The sequence below is a fragment of the Macaca nemestrina genome, chromosome 3, assembly GCF_043159975.1.
Source record: "Macaca nemestrina isolate mMacNem1 chromosome 3, mMacNem.hap1, whole genome shotgun sequence".
In the NCBI taxonomy this organism is placed as follows: Eukaryota; Metazoa; Chordata; class Mammalia; order Primates; family Cercopithecidae; genus Macaca; species Macaca nemestrina.
In genome coordinates this window covers 69,016,863-69,039,225 of record NC_092127.1, presented here as the reverse complement: position 1 = coordinate 69,039,225, position 22,363 = coordinate 69,016,863, and the positions used below count along the sequence as shown (strand labels likewise).

Here is a 22,363-nt window from a genome sequence, read left to right as displayed (position 1 = left end):
GGCTTTGCTTGTCCCTAAATCCCTGAGTTACATCAAAGATGAAACATTCCTTCATGAATCACTGTGAGTGTTAAACATTGAAACTCTGCCCCCCTGCCCTGTCCCACATGGCCTCCGTATTGCCAGCCATAAATATAGACATTAAAGTGATTTATAATTCTTGTTACCTTGTTTCAAATTCAAAGTGGGGAAAAAAACAAAAGGAAAGTTATGGAATCAATGATGAAAATTATCAATCTCTCTTCTTAAATGTAGTTTGTTCTATGTAGGTAATTACTTAGAGTAGCAATTGAAGAGAAAGAATTACCTATCACTGCAAAAGATATCTCTATACCTCTGTTTTAGGAGACTAGTAATTTGAACACTTTTCAGTCTTTCTGATCTATTTTTTTTTAACTGAAGTCCATGGCATCATATGAGATGCAGAAGATGGAGCTAATAAGCCTTTGGCCTGCTTTCTCACCCACATATACCCTATAATTCTTTTTTTTTGTTTTCAATGACTCGAAAAATAGGATCCTACCATATCCTGTTGGTAATAATTTTACAGTTTAGTGGTACTAAAGGTTACAGTTATTCATGCCTGATATTCAATTGGAGTAGATATTAATAATGCTCCATTTCCTTTTGTTTCCTTAATTTTTTTGTACTAAAAATCACACACTTGCATGCTGTTTTATTCCTGCTTTTTAGTTAATATATGGTCATGGTTTTATTTCTATTTTTCTTCCTTTCTCACATATCTCACAATTTCCTCAGATGTCAGTTTTAAGACTTGAGAAGTGAAGAACAAAGAGGGAAAAAATAAATACTGCTGAATTCCAGCTACATGGAAAGGTGACTGACTGAGTGGTTCCCCAAGGAAGGCATTAACGAGCACAGTAGTAGACACAGCATGCGCATGAAGCCAGAGTGCTCCAGACTTGCCACAGGCTTTAGAATTGAATTTCAAATTCCAAGAGCTGTTTTCTTGGAGGTGCTTTGAGGGATTCGATGAAAGAAAAAACTTTCGGCTATAAGTTGATACAAATCCTGAGGAGATTTTAAAAAGTATTCATAATTGCACAAGCTGTACATATTTCATGTATATTTTGCTCTTTTAGCTTTACTTTATTTGTCCCCATGTGCACACTACGGTGCTGCCCAGGAATTGATAGATTTTGATGGGAACCTGGAATTTTTAAAATTAAAAAAAAGTACGTAAACGTTAACCGTTAGGGCTCTTTTTCTTGCATTTAGGATTTACACGTTGAAATCCCCTGCAGTGAAACTATATTAGATTCCACAAATCTCATAGGTCTGATTTCTCTGTTTCCCAGGTCGTCACTGAGTGGTTTCATTGCCAAAGCTGAAATAATGGAAAACAAAACAAAACAAAAATCAAAATTATCTGGTTAGGAAACACTATTTGGAAAGAACAAAGAATATTAAGTTAAATTATGAGCCTCTCAAGATGATGATGGGTTATATGAGACTAAAGAGTTTTAGGAAACTGGTTTCTAGACGAAAGGAGCATACTTTGAAAACTGTACTTTGCATATTTCATTTTATAACATCATTTGAGTTTAAATGTTTATATTTTATTCCTAATGCATTATGATTAATATATTTAACACTTGAAATTTTGAGATTTAATTATTTAATTCATAAGGAGAGATATACAAAAATCTAATTATAAACTACCTATATACTATGTGTGTACATGTAATATTATATATATATGCTGTGAAAATACGTGTGATTAATTTAGCAAAAATCAGAATAAAAAGTGTTTTCTCTTATTTAATTACCATCTCTATTTTCAGAAAAAGTACATTTATTTCTGATGTAATTACATTCTTTATCAATTATAATGTATTTTGCGGCTCTCTTAGCCATCTGCATATTTCACTGCATTTCAAAATGGTAGTTACAGAGTGAAAGAAAGGAATGCATGCACGGGATAGTATGAATATGCTTATGTCCAAAGATGTTTGAATCTAAGAATGTTTGGGTTTTTAGTAAATTTATACATGTTCTTCATTTTAAAATGAATAAGTATGTCCAACCTGAATCTAGTAATAAGCTTTAAATCACATTGCTCTACCATCAAATATCATTTACTCCATCATCTTTTTTGTGAGAATGAGATATAATATTGACAATACAGGTGCTCCTGGGAATGAGTCTGTCCAAAGGTGATGAGACTCTTCCAACCAAGTTTGTTAAGAGAAATACTATTTCAATATTAATATGAATCAATTAAAGTTCCTAATTTTTTAACAAGGAAACAATTATACTTGCCAGATTATGTGAAAGGACCAATTATTGTCTTTGGTACCATAACAAAGATTAGCTTCTAAGTATTTCTAAATAACAATCACAATGTTACTACATTCAAAAGGATATATAAGGCATGTACTTCAGAATAATCACATTGCTAAAGGAAAAAAAAATCCATAGTTTTGCATTCTGTCTATATATCATAAGTGAGTGTTACTCATAAAGGATTTGAACTCCCAAGCATATGTGTCCACTTCCACCATTAAAGTGGATTCAGGTGCTTGGCATGACTGTGTCCAGACAGGCTTTCTTCAAATAATTGATGGCTATGGTCTTATTGCCCCATTGAACTATATCTGGATACACTCACCTTGCTTTTACAAGAGTTTCATACAATTCCATGGTCTGCAGAACACGTGGGAAGTATCTCATAGTTTCTTTTATTAATACAAACTATTTTCACTTTCTCCAATGACAAATTACCCAAAATTAGGTTTTTTACACCTATTATGACTGAACATGATGAGAAATTCATGTGTAGACCACAGGTGTGTATTGCAAGCATTGTGAACCCTTCGGTGGCAAGGGAGATGACTGTTAAAAATGCAAGGACCAAGCAGAAAGAGAGAGTCATTTATTTTGGTGGGAGACAGAAATCCTAGTTTTCAAAATATTAAAAAATATAAAGTATTTGTTGTTGATATTCTCAATAGCCATTTTAAATTCTACCCACAACTGTATTCTTTAAATATATTATGAAAGAGTGTTTGAAAACATCCGTTGTGTCACTATATTAAAAAAGAAAAAAAGCCTACTCTTTTATTATGATTTCAATATCCATTGAACGCCAAAAATGTGGCATGCGTTGCATACAGCAGAGCAATACCCAGTGAATGCACCATTTACAGGAAACAGAGAAAATCGATCTTTGTGAGAAGACAGGAATGTAATTCATGCACACGCTGATACCACATGTCCAACATGTATTTGACACATTCATCTGTAATTACTCTCACCTGGCATTGTTAATATTGTCGGTAATTTTCCATAGATGACAACTGCTCTCCTACAAAATCTACCAAAGGAACATAAAATGGTCTGACTGGTGAAAAGATGTTGACAAGGAACAAAAATATATTTAAAAAATAAATTTCTACCAACATCCAACAAGAGCTTTATGCAAAAATTGCCAGGAAAGCAAAAAAAGATTAATAAAACTGAAAGGGACTTAAGCCTCTACTTTGGTTGGGTCATTAATGCATTTATTAAAGAGAATTCTGATTTGTTTACTCTTCTCTAGGAAAAAACACATGACTGGTTACTGTTAATAAGTTTTGTTATCCAATACAGGGTAAAGCCAGTCTCTAAATTATATGAGTTGTCAGCACTATCTTTCCACATACCAAGAACACTATGAATATTCTAAGTGTCTAAAGTATAATAAAATAAAATAGACTAATACTCCATGAAATAATCATAGTAATGAGCAACATTGCATTTACTGAGTAACCATTTATCAGATCAATATCTTATTCTTTAATTGTAGCTATGGGAATATAACACTCTCCATTGAGATGTATTCCTACAAGAAATATACAATATAGAATAAAATATATTGTAGAAATTCTAACATATTTTACTTTAATTATAGTCTACCATAGTGTTAATCAAGATAGAACAGATTGCAGTAAGTAATTATTTAGATTTGTCAACACCAATAAAAAGGAAACTAATTCTCATAATTTTCATGTTTGTTTCATTTTATTTGAACGTAAGACAATCTTTTATATTAAGCGTGCCTTACATTCAAGTGTGCGTTAAAGAAAATACTTATTTTCTTTAACTTTATTGAAGACTTTTAAAACTATTAAGTTATTAAATTGATTCACAGACTTTCTCCAAATAATTGCAATTTATTAAATTCATCTCATGACCCAAAATCCTTCCTTTAGAAATTAACATAGCAAAAATATTTAAAATCCAACTCGATACTATGTTTCACAAAATATGCAAACACAAAGTATTGAATAGTTGACTCTGTAATCAACCTAATAATGAATTAGTAAGTTGTAAGGGTTTTTTCCATAGTCATTTCAAAATGGATAATTTCAATGAAAATTGCAAGCTCTAAAATGAAATAATAATGTCTGTCAAAATATAATGGGGTCACAGAAATTTCTGACTTGAAATTCCTAACTTAAAAAAATTGTCAAGATACATTTTTCAGACTAAAATATGAAATTTCTGTTTTGGTTGTAATTTTTCTCAGAATCATGAAAAAACAGACCAAAAAATTGAAATCAATGCTCCAAGAATGTAAAATCTGTTTCAAATTAATTTTTAGAATAAAATAGATATGAATAAACAAACAAAACACCACATTCTGCAAAGGAGGTTACACAGATTTTCTTCAGAATATACATAACAAGAAAGCAGAAATAATTTCCTATGTATGTTCCAAATAATAAGTAATACCAAATACTCAGTAAATATTCCTTTGATAACAAACCAGCACAAGTACCAGCTGTTAAAAATAAGAACTGAACATACAGTATTTCAATTAGTCATCTTGTAATAAGTTTTAAATAGTTATCTGTTTTGTTGGGGTGGTTCTTTGTGAGATATGCATGATTAAGCATAAATGAGCAAAGTAAAACATTCAGGCCTGGAAAAATTTCTATTAAGGCAAAAAATTTTTCCTTCTTAAAGAGGTATAAATCAATCTCTCAGAATGTTTAAAAATCATACTGATAAAAAAACCATAAGGCAAATTATTTAAAGGTTAGTATATCATAATTCATGTTCTGCCAATTGAATATTTATTAGCATTTATTTACATAATACTTATTAAAATACTTTAAAATGTTGTGCATAGAAATGAAAGCCACCAGAGATCAACAGTCCTTTATTATACACAAAGGAATTTTACTATTAGATTTTAGCCAACATAATTTTCTATTCAAAATAATCTCAGAAAAATAAAAGATATACCAATGCAAACATTATGATGTTGTAGTCTAAACTGGCTGCGGGTGTTTCTTCTTGCCTGTTGGTGAGCCTATGAGTAGACTTTCTCACAGCTGTCTGTGAGTGCCTACTGTTTTGTCTCAAAACTTGTAGGGACAGGTGCATCTTGTCATTCTCTGGTATACATTACAGGCCTGCCTTGTTTATCATTCCGAGATGAGCTCCGATGTGAGTAGCACTGACAGTGCAGAGTATAATCAAATGCCCTTTGAACTGAGGGAGCAGAATTTATTGGTGTTAACACATTTTACAGTTTATAGGGTCATCAACCCCTTAGCTTCTGAGACTTTTTTCAAGCTTAGCTTTGAATCTATAAATACAACTGATTTATATCACAAAATTGACCTGAAATATGATGCTTAATGTTTCATTTCATAAATTCCTTACCTCATAAATGAAGTATAATTTTAAAAGTTAATAAGATTATGTTTTTCCTTCCCTCATCCATCTCAGCAAGGAATAGTAGCATAATTCTTCAATAGTGCCTTTTCTGTATGGGAGAAAAAGATGTTTTAACATAAATGTAGTTAATTTTTGAATCACTGCATTATAATTGTAAATGTGTCTCATAAGCCCTAATTAACTTAGTGTTATCTCTGAAAAATATATAGTAGATAAATAGAGATGCTATTTTCAAATACTATAGAAATTTCATGTGTTCTTTTTTATTTTTAGTTATCACATGCTATAACTTTTTTATTAATATGAAGAAACTTAAATTTAAAATACTGTAAGCCATGTTTCTGCTTAACTGAAGTCTGAAGTTAGAGGTCTAAAACAAGAACAAAGCACAAATAAATGGGATCCAAATCTTAGAGGACATCAAAGAGGGAATGTTAAAGAGTCCTTTCTTGTGTAACCTAGCTATTCTAGTTAGCTTACAATCATTTCGATCTTTCTAAATAAAACTGCTTTTTGTAATAAAAATTTTGAATAAAATAAAATATTGAGTATTTGCACTTTAATGTGGGATCTGGGATTTAAATTATTAATTGATGAGAAGACAAATACTTTTAAGCAAAAACTTGAAAGTATTTTTTAAATTATAAGAAAAAAACAAAAAACAGTAACTATACCTGAAGTTACCTGATAATGAAGTCAGTTGAATTGAATTCAATGATATATATAATTTAATCATAATATAGGTCTCATTTACTCAGATTGAAGCTAGTTACCTTAAACTCAATTAGAAACAAAACCATATTATTTCCAGTACCATGGAATTTGTTCATCGTAATGGCTGTTTAACCTTAAAGGTCTAATTAAAGAATTTTCTGATTTATGCAATTGAATTATTTTCTTACTTTTTAATGTAGGATGAATCCAAAAGATATAAAATATCATGAACTATGTGCACTTGACAAGTTTATTGCTTATACACAACAGAAACTAACTCTGGCTAACTGGAGCCAAACAGGACTTTCACTGGGAAGTTATTAAACAACTCAAAATTTTGGAGACACGTGGGCAAATAAAGCTAAAAGAATAGGAAGGAACCAAGGGAATGTAGGTCATCAAGAACCCAGACAAAATTAAAATGCTATCCCTGGTGCAACCACAACTGTATCCTCCCCACTGAGCCCCTCAACTTTCAACCTCACTGCCTTCTCTTCTATGGAACATTAGCAAAATAGCATCTGCCACAGCAGCTAACTCTCCTCCTTCACATTAGTAGATTCAGGCTAAAAGTCTCAGAGAGAAGACACTTCATATGGGTTTGGGGATATCAATCCCATATTGGAAGCAAAGCCTCAAAGTCTTATGCATTCAATTGTGTATTGACAACATCTGTTTGTTGCAGTCCTAATCCTAAGTACTTTAGAATGTGACCTTTGGAAATAGGGTCATTAGAGACATATTTATATATAATAATAGTTTAGATGAGGTCGTGCTTGAGTAAGGTGGGCTCTTAATTCAATATGATGCACGTCCTTATTAAAGGGGAAATTTGGAGACAGACAAGCACACAGGGTGAATTCCATGTGAATATTAAGGCAGAGATTGGGTGATTCAAAGTAACTACCTAACAAACTATGACAGAAGCAAAGTCTCACATATCAATATTACCTTTGAATGTAAACAGTCTAAATGCTGCACTTAAAATATATAGATTGGCAAATTGGATAAATAGGCGAAAAACAAAGAGAGACCCAATCATCTACTGCTACAAGAGACCCACCTAATCTGTAAGGACACCCTCAAGCTCAACGTAAAGGGGTGAAGAAAGATACATCATGCAAATGGAAAACAGCACAGAGCTGGGGTTGCTACTCTTTTATCAGATAAAACAGATTTTAAACCAGTAACAGTTAATAAAAAGACAAAGAAGGGCAGTGTATTGGTCCATTTCTACGCTGCTCATAAAGACATATCTGAAACTGGGCAAACCGAAGAATTCAAAAGATAGTCAGCAAACCACCAGAAGTTGGGGTAGAAGCATGGAACAGAGTCTTCCTCATAGCCCTCAGAAGGCCCACAGAACCCAATCCTGCCAGTGCCTTGGTCTTAGACTTCTGTCCTCCAGAAGTAAGACATTTCTTTTGTTTAAGCCATCCAGGTTGTGGTACTTTGTTACATCAGCCTCAGCTAACTAATGTACCCCATCTCCAGCCAAGACTCCAACAGAAGCAAATTCTCCAGACAAGCAAAGGGTTTATACACTGAGCATATTTTTTTTTCTGAAAAATTGTTTTTTTAAATGTTTTTCAAGATGGTTAACTAGGGAAGTCAGATGCTAGTTGTATTCAGAAAGACTAAAGTTACAGGTGAATGTTTAGGTTCCAAATGAGGGAAGAGAGACAGGACCTGTTGGAGAGCCCATGGGAAGAAGCTGGGGCACAGAAAAGGAAAGCAGCAAGAGTCTGGCAGAGATCAACCCCAACGGAAAGGTAGATAGGGGTGCTTCTCTGCTCTCCTCACTTTCTTGACAATCTGCTGACCACCAAATTGTCAGTGAGCCCCTCTGCTCTCACAACTTCAGGCAAACAGGAATTCTCAAAACCACACAAGTACATGGAAACTAAAAAACTTGCCCCTGAGAAATTTTGGGGTAAACAAATAAATTTAGGCATAAATTTAAAAAAAAAATGAAAACAATGAAAATAGAGACATAACAAACTAAAATCTCCAAAGCAGTGTAAAGACAAAAATTTGTGGTGCTAAATTACTACATCAAAAAGATAAAAAGATCTCAAATTAACCACCTAATATTGCACTTCAAGGAACTACAAAACAAGAAAAAAACAAACTCAAAGCCAGCAGAAGAAAATAATTTAAAAAGATCAGAACAGAACTAAAGGAAATGAAGAGCAAAGAAATTATACAAAGGATCAACAAAACAAAAAGTTGGTTCTTAATTTAAAATGATGACAAAAAAGACGAGAAGATTCAACTAAACACAATCGGAAATGATAAGGTGATACTACAACTGATACCAGAGAAATACAAAAGATCATCTTAGTTTCTAGACTACTATGAACACCTTTATGTGCATAAACTAGAAAACCTATAGAAAATGGATACATTACTGAAAATATACAACCTCCCCAGATTAAACCAGAAAAAAATTGAAATTGAATGAGAAACAAACAAAAAAAATCTACCAACAAGAAAAAACCCAGGACCAGATGCATTCATACCCATAGTCTACCACACAAAAAGAAAATCTGGTACCAAACTACTAAAATTATTCAGAAAATCCAGGAAGAGTTATTCCTCCTTAAAACATTCTATGAAACCAGTATCATCCTCATACCAAAATCTGGCAAGGACACAGCAACAAAAAAGGAAAACTACAGGCAAAATCACCTGATGAACATAGACACAAAAATCCTTAACAAACTAATAGCAAACCAAATTCTGCAGCACATCAAAAAGAATTCATCACAATCAAGTTAGCTTTATTCCAGGGATGTAAGGATGGTTCAATATATACAAATCTATAAATGTGAAACAGAATGACAAACAAAAACCATATTATCATCTCACCAGTTGCAGAAAAAGCATTCAATAAAATTCAAGATCCCTTCATGATAAAAGTCCTCAACAAATGAGGCATCAAACATGCCTCGAAATATAAAGATATATGTAATTCTAATTCTGTGAAAAGTCATTTGGTAATTTCATAAGAATTACATTGAATCTGTAGATTACTATGGGCAGTATAGTTCCTAAGCCCACAGCCAACACTATGTTTAATGGGGAAAATTGAGAGCATTTTCCCCTAAAAACTAGAACAAGATGAGAAAACTTACTCTCAATCACTCCTATTCAACATAGTACTGGAAGTCCTGGCCACAGCAATCAGTCAAAAGAAGGAAAGGTGTCCAAATTGGACAAGAGGAAGTCAAATTATCTCTGTTCGCTGATGATATGATCTTATACCTAGGCAATTCTAAAGATTCCTCCAAAAAAACTCCTAAACCTGATAAATGATCTCAGTAAAGTTTCAGGATACAAAATTAATGCTCAAAAATCAGCTGCATTTCAATACACCAACATTCAAGCTGAGAACCAAATCAGAAGCTCAATCCAATTTACAACAGCCACACGCAAAAAAATAAAATACCTACAAGTACATTTAACTAAGGATGTGAAAGATCTCTACAAGAAAAACTGAAAAACATTGATGAAAGATATTGTAGATGACACAAGCAAATGTAAAAACATTCCACGCTCATGGATAGGAAGAAACAATATCACTAAAATGACTATACTGCCCAAAGGAATCTACAGATTGAATGCTGTTTCTATCAAATTACCAAAATCATTTTTCACAGAATTAGAATAAATAATTCAAAAATTCATATGGAGCCAAAAAAGACCCTGAATAACCCAAACAAAGCTAGAGGCATCACATTATGTGACTTCAAACTATACTACAAGTCTATTGTAACCAAAACAGCATAGCACTGATATAAAAATAAACACATAGATCACTGGAACAGAATAGGAACCAGGAAGTAAAGCCATTTACCTACAACCAACTGATCTTCACAAAATTGACACAACTAACAATGTTCAAAGAACACCCTATTCAAAAAATAGTGCTGAGAAAACTGGCTACTCACATGCAGAAGAATTAAACTGGACCTCTGTCCCACTCTATATACAAATATTAACTCAAGATAGATTAAAGACTCAATTGTGAGACGTGAAATTATAAAAATCCTAAAAGAAGACCTAGGAAAAATTCTTCTGAACAGTGACCTAGGAATTTATTACTAAGACCTCATAAGCAAATGCAACAAAAACAAACGTAGACAAATGGGACTTAAGAAAACAAAATCAACATTCTACACAGACAACTTACAGAATGGGAAAAAAATTTTTGCAAACTGTGCGTCTGAGAAAGGACTAATATCCATAATCTCCTAGGAACTCAACAAACTAACAACAACAACAAATAACCCTATTAAAATGTGGGCAAAGAACATGGACAGACCCTTATCAAAAGAAGACATACAAGTGGTCAACAAACATGTGAAAATAATACTCAACATTACTAATCACCAGTGAAATGCAAATTAAAATCACAATAGGATACCAACTTATGCCAGTCAGAATGACTATTATTAAAAAGTAAAAAAAAAAAAAAATGAATAATAACAGATGTTGGGGATGATGCAGAGAAAAGGGAATGTTTATACACTCTTGGTGGGAATGTAAATTAGTTCAATCCCTATGGAAAACAGTATGAAGAGTTCTTAAAGAACTAAAATTAGAACTGCCATTTGGTCCAGCAATCCCACTACTAGGTATTCACCCAAAGGAAATGACATCATTTCATCAAGACACCAGCACTCATATGTTTATCACAATACTATTGTGATATTATTCCATGACTCACAATGGCAAAGTAATGGAATCAAGCTAAGTGTCCACCAATGATTGATTAGCTAAAGAATATATGGTATATACACCATGGAATACTATGCAGCCATAAAAATAATGAAAAAATGTCCTTCACGACAATATGGATGGAGCTGGAGGCCACTATCCTAAGGGAAATAATTCAGAAACAGAAAATCAAATAACTCATATTCTCATTTATAAGTGGAAGCTAAACAAAGAGTACACATGGACATAAATATGGAAATAATAGACACTCAGGACTCCAAAAGGGAGGAGTATGGGGAGGGGGTGAGTGTTGAAAAACTACCTATTGACCACAATGTTCACTATTTTGGTGATGGGTTCACTAGAAGTCTAAACGTTGGCATTAAGCAGTATACCCATATAACAAACCGGCACATGCACCCAGAGTCTAAAATTAAATAAAGTGTCCACAGAAAAGAAAAGAAAAAAGTTATAATTATCTGATAAATTCTTTAATGTAAATAATAAGACTGTCAATTTAAATCTACAAGTAGATTTTTCTTGTCCATATTATTTACTTGTGATATGTACCCTAGTATTGTTCAACTACTTATTGCAGAATTAAAATTTTCTATTGTTGCAGACTAGACCTGTTCTTATTATTTCTTTCATTTTTGGAAGAACTTGGTAATATTTGAGATTTAACCTCAAGTTATTTTTCACCCCAAAATATAAACCTATGTAAATTATGATAAATATCTTGAAAGAATACATTAAACTCACTCTCTCCTCTGCTTCATTTCTCAGCCTTTTCTTAAACAAAAGCTATCTAGCTTTCAACTCACCTTACCTACTACAATTGCTCTGTTGAATTACAATAGCCTTTCTAGTTACTAAATTTATATTATTGTTCAATATTTCTAATTTTCCCCAGCTTCTGCTGCATTCAGTCAGGTGAAGCAAGTTTTCTGACACTGAATTTACTTTTTCTTTTGCCTTTTGTGGTATTTTGCTGTAGTCACAAATCTTCTTCTTTTATAAACCCTTTAATATAAACGCATGTCTTTTCTCACATTTTCTGCTGAAGTGATTTCATGTACTTTCATAACTTAAACTTTATCTTTCTTTTCTCCAAATCTCTCACTCTACCAACTTCTCTGAATTCCAGATCCTCATTGCTATTTCCTTTTAGCAAATGTGACTGTCCAGTTTAGCATTCGCATTCAACATTTTTCAATTTTATATTTATCACTCACTTTATCTTTTTTCCCCCCTTTTTTTCCCTCCCCTAATGCACCTTGCTTGGAGGTACTTTCAGCCTCTTTGTCACTTAGGAACTAAGCATAAGTGATCTTTGACTTTCCCCTCTTTTTCACACACAAGTTCAAATGGTAGCTACAACAGATACCTATGATGATTTCTTCTTTCGTTATTCTGGCAAGAGGATTGACTGTTTCTGAGGGAAGTTCCTCTTTGCCTGTCATCCTTTACTCCTCAGGTTCAATAGATAGTTCAAGCACTAACTCTCTGTCCAGAGTGACACATTGACGGTGACCACCTCACATACCAAAACAATGGGATTCCTTCCCACAGGTTTCAAAACAGAAGTATGGGAAGAAGGCTTTTTTCCTTTTTGATTGTGAAACTGTGAAAATGTGAGACCGCAACATTCAGTAGACATGTTCCACTGCCCTGTTCTCCCACATCTGCCTGTCTACTGTAGGAGGACATAGAGCTCTTTCATGAAGGGAGGAAGAGTAGGAGGTGGCAGGAATTGAACACACTAGTGTCCCCAGATCTAGTCATCTTTGAGGTCAGATGTGGTCTTTCACATCCAAGGTTTAGTTATCTGACCTAGCATTTCCCCATTTTTAATTCGCCAGAATGTCACTACTAGATGGACTTTCCTACACAAAATTTGATTATGTTACTCTCTGCTTGAAAGCTTCCCATGTTCCTCCAGTACATACAGAGACATCTTAGTGTGACAACTTAGCAAGACACTCTGAGCCCTACACAATCTGGACCTAAAATTTCCCCTCTCATTCCTATAATAGTTGTGTTAGTTAGCCCCACCAGTAGTCATCCAAGAGCCTGAGAAACCAAAGCTTATTCTGTGTTTTCTTGTAAATGACTGTGGAAAGCAGAAGCAGCTGACATCTAGGGCCCTAGCTTAAATTTGGCCTCACTAGTGATAGCCTGGAAACTTTGTCCATCCACCTAGAATCATGGAATTCCTTGGACTTGCTGGGTAGATCCAAGCCTGGTTGTGTAATGAAGTCTATGTTACTATGCACAACTGTTCCAAAATTGACAGGGAAAAAAATTGATTGCTCCTTTCACAGCTCAGCCTTTTGAGGGTGTCTTCAATAACCTTACAATAACCAGGTGTCTCCTACCCTAGGGGGAAAATTGACCCATTCGACATTTTTTATTTGAATCAAGATTAAAGATTTTCATTGTAAATTGTATTGTTCTTATACCTCAAATACTCTGCAGTGAAATAACCATCTTGGGTCAGTGAATTGAAGCAACTCTTTCATTTCAACACGTTTTGCCTTTTTGGCAAAGTTCTAAATAGTCTTAGGAAGAGTTGCCAAGTACACTGACAACAATTTTACCACCTCTTGTCTGAAGAAAATGTCTTGTCTATTAGAAAGAGCTATGTCGATTTTAACAACTTGTGAAGAGACAGGTTAATTTTTAAAACCAAATCTTTTTAAAAACAAAAGGTATTCTCTCCTTTTTGGTTGCCTGATCACAAGAAATAATTATTCAGAGTTAATGACTCAGGCAGAGGATATCTGAGTCCCCTAGGTTTTTCTTCCATATGGTAGCAATTGTATTTTAATAATTAAACTGATTGGGTGTTTACAGTTCAAGACTAGGAATCAGAAACCACTGGGTCTACCTTGGCTTGGAATTGTCTATATGACCTCAGGCAAGTCACTTTGCCAGTGTGCCTCAGCTTAATTATCATCAAAAGTGTGATTTGAGAATCATCACAGTGAATTCTGAAGGTATAGTTTGATGTTGTTTGTCTTTCTGCTGCCTTTGCATCTCATGTTCCAGAAATTTAGCCCCAGGCTCACAAAAGCACAGTTACTGCCAGAAGTAAATGTTTAGCAAAAGGTTTAGTAGTTTCAGAAGTCAGCTCTGGCAGCTTTTTATGAGAAATGCTTAAACCCCATCTGTCAGCAAGACTGTGATATTTGAAATGACTTGTTGGGTAACTTAGATTCACCCCTAGACATCTGACCAAAGACTGAATCTCTAATACTTTAACAAAGTCAATCGGTGAAAAGATCTCTATTATTAATATTACTATTTATGCAGTTTAATTCAACAGTCTTAATGTTGCAGTGATTAACAAGGACATTTTCTCTAATCTATTAAGAGTTTTCTAGAAGTAGTTGACTCTTACTCCTCTTCAAGAGTTTTTTTTTAAAGGATGTGATATCTCCAATCATCTCTCCTTCTGCTTGCTGATCATACATAACACTGATCATTCAAAAAGTTCCTTAGTTCCCTTTTTTATGCAACATGAGTTGTTTACAGGTCAGAATAATATAATTAACACTAGTACTGAGTAGAGGTCTGGCTTTCTCTCACTTTTCTTTCTTATTGAACTAGTCACCTTTTTTGGATTCTGCAGTGACACTTTTCATGACTTTCTGCTTCTAAGAGTCCTTTGATGGCTCCTCTATAGCCTGATATTGGAACTTTTTGCTTTTTATTCAGACCCACTTCTGTCAGTTCCTTATTTCTTGTATATAAAATTGGACAATTCATAAACTTCTCAATCTTAACATGGCCAAAACAGAACTCTCCTGTTCCATTCTCTAGCTCCAACACAGTTGCTCTTCTTGACTTCTCTGCCTCCGTAAATGGTCTTACCATCCATTCTGTGGCTCCAGCCAATCTCCCATTCCTATATCCCTCTCAGCAGCAACTATTGTCTGTTACTTCCAAGAGTATCTTGAACCATTGGCTCTTCTGCCTCTCCCTATCACACTTTTCTGTCCAATCCTTCATTTATGCCTGATCTCCTGCTTCCTTTCTTGCTCATCCCCCATGAAGTCAGAGTGATCTCTTTGAAACAAAAATTAAATATATTACTCCTCTGATTAAAACATTCAACTTCTTTTCATTGTACCTAAAATAAAACCTATCTTCTTGCCATAACCTGCCAGGTCCTGCATAACTGGCCCCTACACAACTCTCTAACTTCATCTGGTACCATCCTGCCCCTTGCTCATTATTCTCCAAGTACAGTGGCCTGTGGCCATCACTAGAACATTATAGTTTTTCCCAGTTTGAAGGCTCAGTCTGTGCTATGTCTAAGATATGAAAAACATACCCTGTCACCAGCACAATTATCATGACTGGTTTATTCAGGTATCAGCTTAAAAGTCAACTTGTCAGAGATGCTTACTATAAAGTAAATTTTTCCCACTTTATATCTAAAATAGCACTTTTTGTCTTATAAAATACTTTTTACAACCTTCAGTTATAGTGTTCACTTATTTGTTTGCTAGCTTATTGTCTATCTCCACCTTAGAGCATAGCTCTGTGAAAGGAATGCCCATGTCTTCTTCAAACATTTATCTTCCAACTCTATCATTGCCTGAATATAGCAGATACTCAATAAATATTGATTGATTGATGTTTTAAATGAATAGCTGAATGAACACTAGTCCTGATTCTTGACTTTTTGTTTAGTTACTACTCATTAACTCATTAAAAGTATATTATATGGTTTGTGTCTTCCATTTTAGCAATACTTAGTATAAAAAAGCCTTTCCAAGCAATTTTTGTTTTGATTGAGCACCTTATATGTCTAGTTTTACAATTGCTCATCGTAAATTTGATGAGCTTTGGTAGATTAAATAGTCACAAGCTTTTTCTATCAATCACACATTTATTTCAATAATACATTTCAACCCTTATCAGTGGAGTGTGCTTTGTTTTCTATTTTTACTCTTTACAAGAAAATGAGATTAAGAACAAGGGATAGGCTTGTTCTTATCAGCTACCTGACTTTACAGACGTCATGGGGGACATTAATTTGGGTATATTTTGGGGAACCAAATAAGTGGTTTGTAGTATATATATATATATATATTTTTAAATTTATTTATTATTATTATACTTTAAGTTGTAGGGTACATGTGCATAACGTGCAGGTTTGTTACATATGTATACTTGTGCCATGTTGGCGTGCTGCATCCATCAACTCGTCATTTACATCAGGTATATTTCCCAATGCAATCCCTCCCCCCTCCCCCCTCCCCATGATAGGCCCCTGTGTGTGATGTTCCCATTCCTGAGTCCAAGTGATCTCATTGTTCAGTTCCCACCTATGAGTGAGAACATGTGGTGTTTGGTTTTCTGTTCTTGTGATAGTTTGCTAAGAATGATGGTTTCCAGCTGCATCCATGTCCCTACAAAGGACACAAACTCATCCTTTTTGATGGCTGCATAGTATTCCATGGTGTATATGTGCCACATTTTCTTAATCCAGTCTGTCACTGATGGACATTTGGGTTGATTCCAAGTCTTTGCTATTGTGAATAGTGCTGCAATAAACATACGTGTGCATGTGTCTTTATAGCAGCATAATTTATAATCCTTTGGGTATATACCCAGTAATGGGATGGCTGGGTCATATGGTACATCTAGTTCTAGATCCTTGAGGAATCGCCATACTGTTTTCCATAATGGTTGAACTAGTTTACAATCCCACCAACAGTGTAAAAGTGTTCCTATTTCTCCACATCCTCTCCAGCACCTGTTGTTTCCTGACTTTTTAATGATCGCCATTCTAACTGGTGTGAGATGGTATCTCATTGTGGTTTTGATTTGCATTTCTCTGATGGCCAGTGATGATGAGCATTTTTTCATGTGTCTGTTGGCTGCACAAATGTTTTCTTTTGAGAAATGTCTGTTCATATCCTTTGCCCACTTTTTGATGGGGTTGTTTGTTTTTTTCTTGTAAATTTGTTTGAGTTCCTTGTAGGTTCTGGATATTAGCCCTTTGTCAGATGAGTAGATTGCAAAAATTTTCTCCCATTCTGTAGGTTGCCTGTTCACTCTGATGGTAGTTTCTTTTGCTGTGCAGAAGCTCTTTAGTTTAATTAGATCTCATTTGTCAATTTTGGCTTTTGTTGCCATTGCTTTTGGTGTTTTAGACATGAAGTCCTTGCCCATGCCTATGTCCTGAATAGTATTGCCTAGATTTTCTTCTAAAGGTCCTTGAAGAGGTCCTTTACATCCCTTGTAAGTTGGATTCCTAGGTATTTTATTCTCTTTGAAGCAATTGTGAATGTAAGTTCATTCCTGATTTGGCTCTCTGTTTGTCTGTTACTGGTGTATAAGAATGCTTGTGATTTTTGCACATTAATTTTGTATCCTGAGACTTTGCTGAAGTTGCTTATCAGCTTAAGGAGATTTTGGGCTGAGACAATGGGGTTTTCTAAATATACAATCATGTCATCTGCAAACAGGGACAGTTTGACTTCTTCTTTTCCTAACTGAATACCCTTGATTTCTTTCTCTTGCCTAATTGCCCTAGCCAGAACTTCCAACACTATGTTGAATAGGAGTGGTGAGAGAGGGCATCCCTGTCTTGTGCCAGTTTTCAAAGGGAATTTTTCCAGTTTTTGCCCATTCAGTATGATATTGGCTGTGGATTTGTCATAAATAGCTCTCATGATTTTGAGATACATTCCATCAATACCGAATTTATTGAGCGTTTTTAGCATGAAGGGCTGTTGAATTTTGTCAAAAGCCTTTTCTGCATCTATTGAGATAATCATGTGGTTCTTGTCTTTGGTTCTGTTTATATGCTGGATTATGTTTATTGATTTGCGAATGTTGAACCAGCCTTGCATCCCAGGGATGAAGCCCACTTGATCATGGTCGATAAGCTTTTTGATGTGTTGCTGAATCCGGTTTGCCAGTATTTTATTGAGGATTTTTGCATCGATGTTCATCAGGGATATTGGTCTAAAATTCTCTTCTTTTGTTGTGTCTCTGCCAGGCTTTGGTATCAGGATGATGTTGGCCTCATAAAATGAGTTAGGGAGGATTCCCTCTTTTTCTATTGATTGGAATAGTTTCAGAAGGAATGGTACCAACTCCTCCTTGTATCTCTGGTAGAATTCAGCTGTGAATCCATCTGGTCCTGGACTTTTTTTGGTTGGTAGGCTATTAATTATTGCCTCAATTTCAGAGCCTGCTATTGGTCTATTCAGGGATTCAACTTCTTCCTGGTTTAGTCTTGGAAGAGTGTAAGTGTCCAGGAAATTATCCATTTCTTCTAGATTTTCCAGTTTATTTGTGTAGAGGTGTTTATAGTATTCTCTGATGGTAGTTTGTATTTCTGTGGGGTCGGTGGTGATATCCCCTTTATCATTTTTTATTGCGTCTAATTGATTCTTCTCTCTTTTCTTCTTTATTAGTCTTGCTAGTGGTCTGTCAATTTTGTTGATCTTTTCAAAAAACCAACTCCTGGATTCATTGATTTTTTGGAGAGTTTTTTGTGTCTCTATCTCCTTCAGTTCTGCTCTGATCTTAGTTATTTCTAGCCTTCTGCTAGCTTTCGAATGTGTTTGCTCTTGCTTCTCTAGTTCTTTTAATTGCGATGTTAGAGTGTCAATTTTAGATCTTTCCTGCTTTCTCTTGTGGGCATTTAGTGCTATAAATTTCCCTCTACACACTGCTTTAAATGTGTCCCAGAGATTCTGGTATGTTGTATCTTTGTTCTCATTGGTTTCAAAGAACATCTTTATTTCTGCCTTCATTTCATTATGTACCCAGTAGTCATTCAGGAGCAGGTTGTTCAGTTTCCATGTAGTTGAGCGGTTTTGATTGAGTTTCTTAGTCCTGAGTTCTAGTTTGATTGCACTGTGGTCTGAGAGACAGTTTGTTATAATTTCTGTTCTTGTACATTTGCTGAGGAGTGCTTTACTTCCAATTACGTGGTCAATTTTGGAGTAAGTACGATGTGGTGCTGAGAAGAATGTATATTCTGTTGATTTGGGGTGGAGAGTTCTATAGATGTCTATTAGGTCTGCTTGCTGCAGAGATGAGTTCAATTCCTGGATATCCTTGTTAACTTTCTGTCTCGTTGATCTGTCTAATGTTGACAGTGGAGTGTTGAAGTCTCCCATTATTATTGTATGGGAGTCTAAGTCTCTTTGTGTCTCTAAGGACTTGCTTGATGAATCTGGGTGCTCCTGTATTGGGTGCATATATATTTAGGATAGTTAGCTCTTCCTGTTGAATTGATCCCTTAACCATTATGTAATGGCCTTCTTTGTCTCTTTTGATCTTTGATGGTTTAAAGTCTGTTTTATCAGAGACTAGTATTGCAACCCCCCTTTTTTTTGTTCTCCATTTGCTTGGTAAATCTTCCTCCATCCCTTTATTTTGAGCCTATGTATGTCTCTGCGTGTGAGATGGGTCTCCTGAATACAGCAGACTGATGGGTCTTGACTCTTTATCCAGTTTGCCAGTCTGTGTCTTTTAATTGGAGCATTTAGTCCATTTACATTTAAGGTTAAGATTGTTATGTGTGAACTTGATCCTGCCATTATGATATTAACTGGTTATTTTGCTCGTTAGTTGATGCAGTTTCTTCCTAGCCTCGATGGTCTTTACATTTTGGCATGTTTTTGCAATGGCTGGTACCGGTTGTTCCTTTCCATGTTTAGTGCTTCCTTCAGGGTCTCTTGTAAGGCAGGTCTAGTGGTGACAAAATCTCTAAGCATTTGCTTATCTGTAAAGGATTTTATTTCTCCTTCACTTATGAAACTTAGTTTGGCTGGATATGAAATTCTGGGTTTAAAATTCTTTTCTTTAAGAATGTTGAATATTGGCCCCCACTCTCTTCTGGCTTGGAGAGTTTCTGCCGAGAGATCTGCTGTTAGTCTGATGGGCTTCCCTTTGTGGGTAACCCAACCTTTCTCTCTGGCTGCCCTTAAGATTTTTTCCTTCATTTCAACTTTGGTGAATCTGGCAATTATGTGTCTTGGAGTTGCTCTTCTCGAGGAGTATCTTTGTGGCGTTCTCTGTATTTCCTGGATTTGAATGTTGGCCTGCCCTACTAGGTTGGGGAAGTTCTCCTGGATGATATCCTGAAGAGTGTTTTCCAACTTGGTTCCATTTTCCCCCTCACTTTCAGGCACCCCAATCAGACGTAGATTTGGTCTTTTTACATAATCCCATACTTCTTGCAGGCTTTGTTCATTTCTTTTTCTTCTTTTTTCTTTTGGTTTCTCTTCTCACTTCATTTCATTCATTTGATCCTCAATCGCAGATACTCTTTCTTCCAGTTGATCGAGTCGGTTACTGAAGCTTGTGCATTTGTCACGTATTTCTCGTGTCACGGTTTTCATCTCTTTCATTTCGTTTATGACCTTCTCTGCATTAATTACTCTAGCCATCAATTCTTCCACTTTTTTTTCAAGATTTTTAGTTTCTTTGCGCTGGGTACGTAATTCCTCCTTTAGCTCTGAGAAATTTGATGGACTGAAGCCTTCTTCTCTCATCTCGTCAAAGTCATTCTCCGTCCAGCTTTGAACCGTTGCTGGCGATGAGCTGCGCTCCTTTGCCGGGGGAGATGCGCTCTTATTTTTTGAATTTCCAGCTTTTCTGCCCTGCTTTTTCCCCATCTTTGTGGTTTTATCTGCCTCTGGTCTTTGATGATGGTGATGTACTGATGGGGTTTTGGTGTAGGTGTCCTTCCTGTTTGATAGTTTTCCTTCTAACAGTCAGGACCCTCAGCTGTAGGTCTGTTGGAGATTGCTTGAGGTCCACTCCAGATCCTGTTTGCCTGGGTATCAGCAGCAGAGGCTGCAGAAGATAGAATATTTCTGAACAGCGAGTGTACCTGTCTGATTCTTGCTTTGGAAGCTTCCTCTCAGGGGTGTACTCCACCCTGTGAGTTGTGGGGTGTCAGACTGCCCCTAGTGGGGGATGTCTCCCAGTTAGGCTACTCAGGGGTCAGGGACCCACTTGAGCAGGGAGTCTGTCCCTTCTCAGATCTCAACCTCCGTGTTGGGAGATCCACTGCTCTCTTCAAAGCTGTCAGACAGAGTCATTTGCGTCTGCAGAGGTTTTGGCTGTGTTTGTTATTGCCCTGTCCCCAGAGGTGGAGTCTACAGAGACAGGCAGGTTTCCTTGAGCTGCTGTGAGCTCCACCCAGCTCGAGTTTCCCAACAGCTTTGTTTACCTACTTAAGCCTCAGCAATGGCGGGCGCCGCTCCCCCAGCCTCACTGCTGCCTTGCCGGTAGATCACAGACTGCTGTGCTAGCAATGAGGGAGGCTCCGTGGGTGTGGGACCCTCCCGGCCAGGTGTGGGATATGATCTCCTGGTGTGCCTGTTTGCTTAAAGTGCAGTATTGGGGTGGGAGTTACCCGATTTTCCAGGTGTTGTGTGTCTCAGTTCCCCTGGCTAGGAAAAGGGATTCCCTTCCCCCTTGCGCTTCCCAGGTGAGGCAATGCCTCGCCCTGCTTCAGCTCTCGCTGGTCGGGCTGCAGCAGCTGACCAGCACCGATCGTCCGGCACTCCCCAGTGAGATGAACCCAGTACCTCAGTTGAAAATGCAGAAATCACTGGTCTTCTGTGTCGCTCGCGCTGGGAGTTGGAGACTGGAGCTGTTCCTATTCGGCCATCTTGCTCCGCCCCTGTGGTATATATTTTTAATTCTCAATTCTGATACTAAGGTTTTCTATCACCTTTTAAATCTCTATGTCCTCCCCTAACACATATAAAATAGTTTTTTTTTTTTTTTTTTTTTTTAGATGGAGTCTTACTCTGTCACCCAGGATGGAGTACAGTGGCACGATCTCAGCTCACTGCAGCCTCCACCTCCTGGGTTCAAGCGATTCTCCTGCTCCCGCCTTCCAAGTAGCTGACATTATAGGCTTGTGCCACCATACCCAGCTACTTTTTGCATTTTTACTAGAAACAGGGTTTCAACATGTTGGCAAGGCTAGTCTCAAACCCCTGACCTCAAGTGATCCGCCAAGCTTGGCCTTCGAAAGTGCTGGGATTACAGGCGTGAGCCATCACACCCAGCCATGAAATAATTTTTAATAAAACATTGAACTTTTCATACATGTTTTTATAGGCACAAGGACATAATAATTAATATCTTCTTGCACAAATATGAGCAACAGTTTATGATTTATTCATCCCATATGTTTTGAATACCTACTTAATGTGGACGTTGCATGGGGTACTGGGTT

General features: G+C 36.0%; 1 protein-coding gene across 15 annotated transcripts in view; it reads right to left on the bottom strand.

Moving 5' to 3' along the window:
• Window positions 1-471: 471 nt before the first annotated feature.
• The window catches only part of LOC105486162 (PR/SET domain 5), a 344,263-nt gene continuing 322,371 nt past the window's right edge, over window positions 472-22,363 (bottom strand). For 2 of the 15 annotated variants that reach the window (XR_011621020.1, XR_011621030.1), the window contains exons 19-20: window positions 5,677-5,779; window positions 474-1,348 (exon numbers count right to left, since the gene is read on the bottom strand). The gene's annotated coding sequence lies outside the window, so the exon portion shown is untranslated. Of the gene's footprint in view, window positions 1,349-2,632; window positions 2,857-3,278; window positions 3,338-5,676; window positions 5,780-21,704; window positions 21,800-22,363 lie in introns of all 15 variants that reach the window. The other 13 variants (XR_011621026.1, XR_011621022.1, XR_011621017.1 and 10 more) reach the window with 13 other exon arrangements.